This window comes from Orcinus orca, chromosome 1 (assembly GCF_937001465.1).
Source record: "Orcinus orca chromosome 1, mOrcOrc1.1, whole genome shotgun sequence".
Classification (NCBI taxonomy): Eukaryota; Metazoa; Chordata; class Mammalia; order Artiodactyla; family Delphinidae; genus Orcinus; species Orcinus orca.
The window spans coordinates 141874166-141882789 of record NC_064559.1 but is presented as its reverse complement, the minus strand read 5'-3'; the positions used below and the strand labels follow the sequence as shown (position 1 = coordinate 141882789).

The 8624-nt window shown below is 42.9% G+C and overlaps 1 pseudogene; it reads left to right on the top strand.

The window, feature by feature from the left end:
- The first annotated feature begins 1061 nt into the window (after positions 1 to 1061).
- On the top strand, positions 1062 to 1476 carry LOC101276232 (zinc finger CCCH domain-containing protein 18-like; annotated as a pseudogene).
- Positions 1477 to 8624: the final 7148 nt, after the last annotated feature.

Below are 8624 nucleotides of genomic sequence, written 5' to 3'. Positions count from 1 at the left end.
CCACTCAAAGACCAGCGAGCTCTAGTGCTGGACACCCCATGCCACACAACTAGCAAGACAGGACCACAACCCACCCAATAGCAGAGAGGCTGCCTAAAATCCTAATAAGTTCACAGACATTCCAAAACACATCATCGGATGCAGTCCTGTCACCCAGAAAGACAAAATCCAGCCTCATCCACCAGAACACAGGCGTCAGTCTCCTCCACCAGGAAGCCTACACAACCCACTGAACCAACCTTACCTACTGGGAGCAGACACCAAAAACAACGGGAACTACAAACATGCAGCCTGCAAAACAGAGACCGCAAACACAGTAAGTTAAGCAAAATGAGAAGACAGAGAAATACCCAGCAGATGAAGGAGCAAGGTAAAAACACACCAGACCAAACAAATGAGGAAATAGGCAGTCTCCTGAAAAAGAATTCAGAGTAATGATAGTAAATATGATACAAAATCTTGGAAATAGAATGGAGAAGATACAAGAAACGTTTAACAAGGACCTAGAAGAACTAAAGAGCAAACAAACAATGATAAACAATATAATAAATGAAATGAAAAATTCTCTAGAAGAAATCATTAGCAGAATTACTGAGGCAGGAAAATGGATAAGTGGCCTGGAAGATAAAATAGTGGAAATAACTACTCAGAGCAGAATAAAGGTAAAAGAATGTAAAGAATTGAGGACAGTCTCAGAGACGTCTGAGACAACATTAAACACACCAACATTCTAATTATAGGAGTCCCAGAAGAAGAGAAAAAGAGGTGCGCTGTGGGGGTGCCACCACGCAGAGGCGGCCGTGCGGAGGCTGGAAGGAAGCGGACGGAGGGCGTGGCAAGCGAGGGAAGCCCGCCGGCTCGCAGACAACCGTGGCGGCCTGATGACGTCGCACAATGGCCGGCCCCCTTGGGTAGTGGAGCCCGTTTGTTCCGCCTGCGTCGCGCCTCAAGCCGGAGCCTGTGAGGAGTGGAAGGGCTGAGGGACGTCTTTTCCGTTCTGCCCTGACACCTGCGAAGCCGTGGCCCCTTCTCTGCCCTTGTGCTGAGCACCGTGGGTACTGATGGATGTGGCCGAGAGCCCTGACTGGGACCCTCGCTCTCCAGAGGATGAAGAAGTGGAGCAGCAGGGGCTCTCCGACAATGACATCCTGAGGGAAAGTGGGTCTGAGCAGGATCTGGATGGGGCGGGGGGAGGGCTTCTGACGTGGAGGACGAGGAGAACGTCGCCCCGGGACTGAGCCAGGAGGAAGAGGAGAGTCGCTCCAACGAGGAGGACCGGGACTCTGAGGCTCAGGAGCCAAGCGGGGGCCCGGCAGGCCCCCGCAGGCTGAGGGGGACCCGGGGAAGGAAGACTGCACCAGCGACCTGAGGGACGAGGCCTCGTCGGTCACCAGGGACCTGGACAAGCACGAGTTAGACTACGATGAGGAGGTCCCCAAGGAGCCCGTCCCCGCCACGCAGGAGGACGACACCTAGAAGGCCGGGCCCAAGGATGACGAGGAGAGCAGAGAAGGGGCTCAGGGGGAGGATGGGAAGGTGGGCGTCCGCGGCATGGAGGACAGGGAGCCTGTGGAGGCCGCCAAGGAGAAAAGAAAAGAGGACAACGATGGAGAGATCGACGATGGAGAGATCGACGATGATGACCTGGAGGAGGGTGAAGTGAAGGACCCCAGTGACAGGAAGGTGAGGGCTCGTCCCACCTGCCGATTCTTCATGAAAGATGTTGTGACACCATTGTCCACTCCTCCTTCACCAATATCAAATTCCATACCATTCAGAGTCCAGGTTAAAGGTACAAAATATACGATATTCATCTCTTTAGTACCTCACAGTCCCCCTGCTCCAGAGGCCAGACTCCTTTCTCCTGGATCCAGAATACTGCTGTGAAGCCAGGGGAAGGGGGAGACTCTGAGGGCAGAGAGCGGCCATGACAAGGCTCACGGGAGCTGCGTGCTGCCTGCACGGGGGGTGGGGGCATGGGGGCGGTGGAGCCCCGTCCTACAAGTGGCCTCAAACAAGCCTGTCCCTTGTCCCGAGGTGACCCAAGGTAGAGGGTGCACAGGAACACTCGGGACCCCTGTCAGCGAGTGCTGGGGGCGTGTCCTCTTGGCCGTGCTAATTCTGTGCTGCTGGTTTCTGCCGAGTGGGGGAGTCCGGCTCGTCTGAATTAGACAGCCATGCAATGGCTCCGTGTGCGCTGTGCCCGTGGAACGGGAGCATAGCCGCCCTCGGGATGCAGATACGTGTGCAGTACCTTGTAGAAAGTAAATTGTTACAGGTCTTCAAAGGCTTTGGTATTTTAAGTGTCATTATTTCAGAAAATTTAAACTTAAGCCGAAGACTTCTTTTTCATAATGACGTCAGCCCATCTCTGGAATTTCTGGAGTAAAATGATGGAGACAAACACGCATGCATACACATATATGTACTGCAGTCATTTCCAGTTAGCACTGTCCACAAACCGTGTGGTTCAGAAACCTGGCCATCGGTCAAGACCAGCTGGAGGCCCCCGTGGCAGCAAGGGCAGGAGGCAGCAGCATCCACTGTTGAGGCCACAGAGGCTCTGGTCCAGGTGCTTGGGGTCCCACTGCTGAAGTACTTCCCAGAATTTAGCCCCAGAAGCACACACACCATGAAGCAAAGTTGGTGGTGGTACTGCAGGTCAGCATCATCGGGAGGTGCCTGGACAGACGAGGACAGTGTGCCCTCTCCAGGGGCGTCTGGGGGTCACGTCACAGTAGGAGGGGAGGTGCCTCCAGGTCACACCGAGCGCCCAGTTGGGGTTTTGGGGAGTGAGACCAGTGGGTCAGGCATTTCGCAGTGGAAAAATCTGAAGCTAGTGGGAAGTGGTCTTTTTTGCAGTTTAATTGGGCCTGATCCGTAACTTGTTTCAGGAATGTATTTTTTTAATATTTAGTCCCCTTTCCCCCATACTGTTTGTTTATTCTACAGAATAATGGGATAGAGTACAGAAGGAAATGGGTGTTCTGGAACATATCCTGCTTTTTCTTAGTTATGAGAAAGGTTTTGGATGTAAATGTTTTTGCTTACCTGCAGTTTGTAAGATTGGTGTTGAATTGAGATGAATGCATTTCAGTTCTCTCCAGTAGCAAGAGGGTCACTTTAAAAATAAAATGAAGTTTTTCGTGTTTGGGGAGGATGTGGGGAAATGGAACCTCATATCCAGCTGGTGGGAACGTGAACCGGTGTGGCTGCCCTGGGCACAGCCTGCTCAGTGTGATGGACGGAGCTGCTCTCTGAGCTGGCCACTCCCCTCTTGGGTGTCTATCCAAGAGAAACGAAGGCGTAAGCCACGCAAAGACTCGTACTAGCAGCATAGACACAACAGCTACATGACTATGTGGAAACAACCCCAGTGTCCATCAGCTCATGAACGGATAAACAAAATGTGGTCCATACTGATACTACAACACGGTTGAACCTTGAGGACACTGCCAAGCAAAAGAAGCCAGTCACGAAAGGCCCCATATTGTACAGTTCCACTTACAGGAATTGTCCAGAGTGGGCAGATCCATAGAGACTGAAAGTAGGTTAGTCACTATCTAGGCCAGAGAGAGATGGGTAGCCACTGAGTACAGGGTTTCCTTTTGGGGGATGGAATGTTCTAGAATTAGGTAGTGGCAATGGTTGCACAACTTTGTGAATGTACAAAATCCACTGAATTGTGCACTTTAAATGGGGGTATTTTATGGTATGTAAATTATATATTTGAAAATGCTTTTTAAAAATGTTTGTTAGCTATATTTCTGTTGTTATTGTGATCTGCAGGTTTATTGTTAAATTGCCCAAATGGACACATTGATATATGTGACCATTGACAACAAAATGTACTTAGGAATACAAACTGAAACGTTTTAAAACACCAAAAAAAAAAAAAAAAGAAAGAAAGAAAGAAAAAGAAAGGGACTGAGAAAATATTTGAAGTTATTGTAGTTGAAAAATTCCCTAATAAGGGAAAGGATATAATCAATGAAGTCCCGGAAGCACAGAGAGGCCCATACAGGATAAATCCAAGGAGAAACAACATGCCAAGACACATATTAATGAAACCATCAAAATTTAAATACAAAGAAAAAATATTGAAAGCAGCAATGGAAAAGCAACAAGAAACATACAAGGAAATCCCCATAAGGTTACCAGCTGATCTTTCAGCAGAAACTCTGAAAGTCAGAAGGGAGGGCAGGACATATTTAAAGTGATAAAAGACAAAAACCTACAACAAAATTACTCTACCCGGCAAGGAGCTCATTCAGATTTGACAGAGAAATAAAAACCTCTACAGACAAGCAAAAGCTAAGAGAATCCAGCACAACCAATCCAGCTTTACAACAAATGCAAAAGGAACTACTTTAGGCAGGAAACACAAGAGAAGGAAAAGACCTACAATAACAAACACAAAACAATTTTAAAAATGGCAATAGGAACATACATATCGATAATTATCTTAAATGTAAATAGATTAAATGCTCCAACCAAAAGACATAGACTGGCTGAATGGATACTAAAATAAGACCCGTATATATGCTGTCTACAAGAGACCCACTTCAGACCTAGGGACACATACAGACTGAAAGTGAGGGGTTGGAAAAAGATATTCCATGCAAATGAAAATCAAAAGAAAGCTGGAGTAGCAATTCTCATATCAGACAAAATAGACTTTCAAATAAAGACTATTACAAGAGACAAAAAGGACACTACATAATGATAAAGGGATCAATCCAAGAAGAAGATATAAAAATTGTAAATATTTATGCACCCAACATAGGAGCACCTCAGTACATAAGGCAAAACAGCCATAAAATGGGAAATCACAGCAACACAATAATATTAGGGGACTTTAACACCTCACTTCCACCAATGGACAGATCACGCAAAATGAAAATAAATAAGGAAACACAAGCTTTAAGTGACACATTAAACAAGATGGACTTAATTGATATTTATAGACATTCCATCCAAAAACAACGGAATATAATTTCTTCTCAAGTACTCATGGAACATTCTCCAAGATAGATCATATCCTGGGTCACAAATCAAGCGTTGGTAAATTTAAGAAAATTGAAATCGTACCAAGTATCATTTCTGACCACAACGCTGTGTAAAAAAATACAAACAGGGGGCTTCCCTGGTGGTGCAGTGGTTGAGAGTCTGCCTGCCAATGCAGGGGACACGGGTTCATGCCCCGGTCCGGGAAGATCCCACATGGCACAGAGTGGCTGGACCCGTGAGCCATGACCGCTGAGCCTGCGCATCCAGAGCCTGTGCTCCGCAACGGGAGAGGCCACAACAGTGAGAGGCCCGCATACCAAAAAAAAAAAGAAACAAACATATGGTAGCTAAACAATACGCTACTAAATAACCAAAAATCACTGAAGAAATCAAAGAAGAAATCAAAAAGATCTAGAAACAGATGACAATGAAAACACAACAGCCAAAAACCTACGAGATGCAACAAAAGCAGTTCTAAGAGGGAAGTTTATAGGAGTACAATCTTACCTCAAGAAACAAGGAAATTTCAAACCACTTAACCTTACACCTAAAGTAATTAGAGAAAGAAGAACAAAAACACCCCAAAATTAGCAAAAGGAAAGAAATCATAATGATCAGCTCAGAAATAAATGAAAAAGAAATGAAGGAAACGATAGCAAAGATCAATAAAACTAAAAGCTGCTTCTTGAGAAGATAAACAAAATTGATAAACCATTAACCAGACTCATCAAGAAAAAAAGGGAGAACACTCAAATCAACAGAATTAGAAATGAAAAAGGAAAAGTAACAGTGGACACTGCAGAAATGAAAAGAATATAGAAGGATTACTACAAGCAACTACATGCCAATAAATGCACAATCTGGAAGAAATGGACAAATTCTCAGAGAAGCACAACCTTCCGAATCTGAATCAGGAAGAAATAGAAAATATAAACAGACCAATCACAAGCTATGAAATTGAAACTGTGATTAAAAATCTTCCAACAAACAAAAGCCCAGGACCAGGTTCCTTCACAGGCAAATTCTGTCAAACATTTAGAGAAGAACCAACACCTATCCTTCTCAAACTCTTACAATATATACAATATATAACAGAGGGAGGAACACTCCCAAACTCATTCCACGAGGCCACCATCACCCTGATACCAACACCAGACAAAGATGTCACAAAAAAAGAAAACTATAGGCTAAGATCACTGATGAATATAGATGTAAAAATCTTCAACAGAATACTAGCAAACGGAATCCAACAGCACATTAAAAGGATCATACGCCATGGTCAAGTGGGGTTTATCCCAGGAATGCAAGGATTCTTTAATATATTTAAATCAATCAATGTGATACATCATATTAACAAATTGAAGGGTAAAAACCATATGATCTTCTCAATAGATGCAGAAAACGCTTTCAACAAAATTCAACACCCATTTGTAATTTAAAAAACTCAGAAAGTAGGCATAGAGGGAACTTACCTCAACATAATAAAGGCCATATATGACAAACCCACAGCCAACATCATTCTCAATGGGGAAAAATTGAAACCATTTCCATTAAGATCAGGAACGAGACAAGGATGTCCACTCTCACCACTATTATTCAACATTGTTTTGGAAGTTTTAGCCACAGCAATCAGAGAAGAAGAAGAAATAAAAGGAATCCAAATTGGAAAGGAAGAAGTAGAACTGTCACTGTCTGCAGATGACATGATACTATATAGAGAGAATCCTAAAGATGCTACCAGAAAACTACTAGAGCTAATTAATGAAGTTGATAAATTAGCAGGATACAAAATTAATGTACAGAAATCTCTGGCATTCCTATACACTAACAACAAAAAATATGAAAGACAAATTAAGGAAACACTCCCATTTACCATTGCAACAAAAAGAATAAAATACCTAGGAATAAACCTACCTAAGGAGACAAAAGGCCTGTATGCAGAAAACTATAAGACACTGATGAAAGAAATTAAAGATGATACAAACAGATGGAGAGATATACCATGTTCTTGGATTGGAAGAATCAACATTGTGAAAATGACTATATTACCCAAAGCAATTTACAGATTCAATACAATCCCCATGAAACTACCACTGGCATTTTTCACAGAACTAGGACAAAAAATTATCCAATATGTATGGAAACACAAAAGACCCTGAATAGCCAAAGCAATCTTGAGAAAGAAAAACGAAGCTGGAGGAATCAAACTCCCTGACTTCAGACTGTACTACAAAGGTACAGTAATCAAGACAGTATGGTACTGGCACAAAAACAGAAATATAGATCAATGGAACAGGATAGAAAGCCCAGAGATAAACCCACAAACATATGGTCACCTTATCTTTGACAACAGAGGCAAGAATATACAATGGAGAAAAGACAGCCTCTTCAATAAGTGGTGCTGGGAAAACTGGACAGCTACATGGAAAAGAATGAAATTAGAACACTCCCTAACACCATACAGATAAATAAACTCAAAATGGATGAAAGACATAAATCTAAGGCTAGACACTATAAAACTCTTAGAGGAAAATGTAGGCAGAAAACCGTATGACATAAATCACAGCAAGATCATTTTTGACCCACCTCTTAGAGAAATGGAAGTAAAAACAAAAATAGACAAATGGGACCTAATGAAACTTAAAAGCTTTTGCACAGCAAAGGAAACCATAAATAAAATAAAAAAGACAACCCTCAGAATGAGAGAAAATATTTGCAAACGAAGCAACTGACAAAGGATAATCTCCAAACTATACAAGCAGCTCATGCAACTCAATATCAAAAATGCAAAGAACCCAATCCAAAAATTGGCAGAAGACCTAAATAGACATTTCTCCAAAGAAGATATACAGATTGCCAACAAACACATGAAAGTGTGCTGAACATCACTAATCATTAGAGAAATGCAAATCGAAACTACAATGAGGTATCACCTCACACCAGTCAGAGTGGCCATCATCAAAATATCTACAAACAATAAATGCTGGAGATGGTGTGGAGAAAAGGGAACCCTCTTGCACTGTTGATGGGAATGTAAATTGATACAGCCACTATGGAGAACAGTATGGAGGGTCCTTAAACAACTAAAAGTAGAACTACCATATGACCCAGCAATCCCACAACTGGGCATATATCCTGAGAAAACCATAGTTCAAAGTTACATACCACAGTGTTCATTGCAGCACTATTTACAATAGCCGGGATATGGAAGCAACCTAAGTGTCCATTGACAGATAAATAGATAAAGAGGTGGCACATATATACAATAGAATATTACTCAGCCATAAAAATAAACGAAAATGAGTCATTTGTATTTAGGAGGATGGACCTAGAGTCTTTCATACAGAGTGAAGTAAGTCAGAAAGAGAAAAACAAATACTGTATGCTAACACATATATATGGAATCTAAAAAAAATAAATTGTTCTGATGGACCTAGGGGCAGGACAGGAATAAAGATGCAGACATAGAGAATGGACTTGAGGACATGGGTGGGTGGGAATGGTAAGCTGGGACTAAGTGAGTGAGTGCGATGGACATATATACAATATCAAATGTAAAATAGATAGTGGGAAGCAGCTACGTAGCACAGGGAGATCAGTTTGGTGCTTTGTGA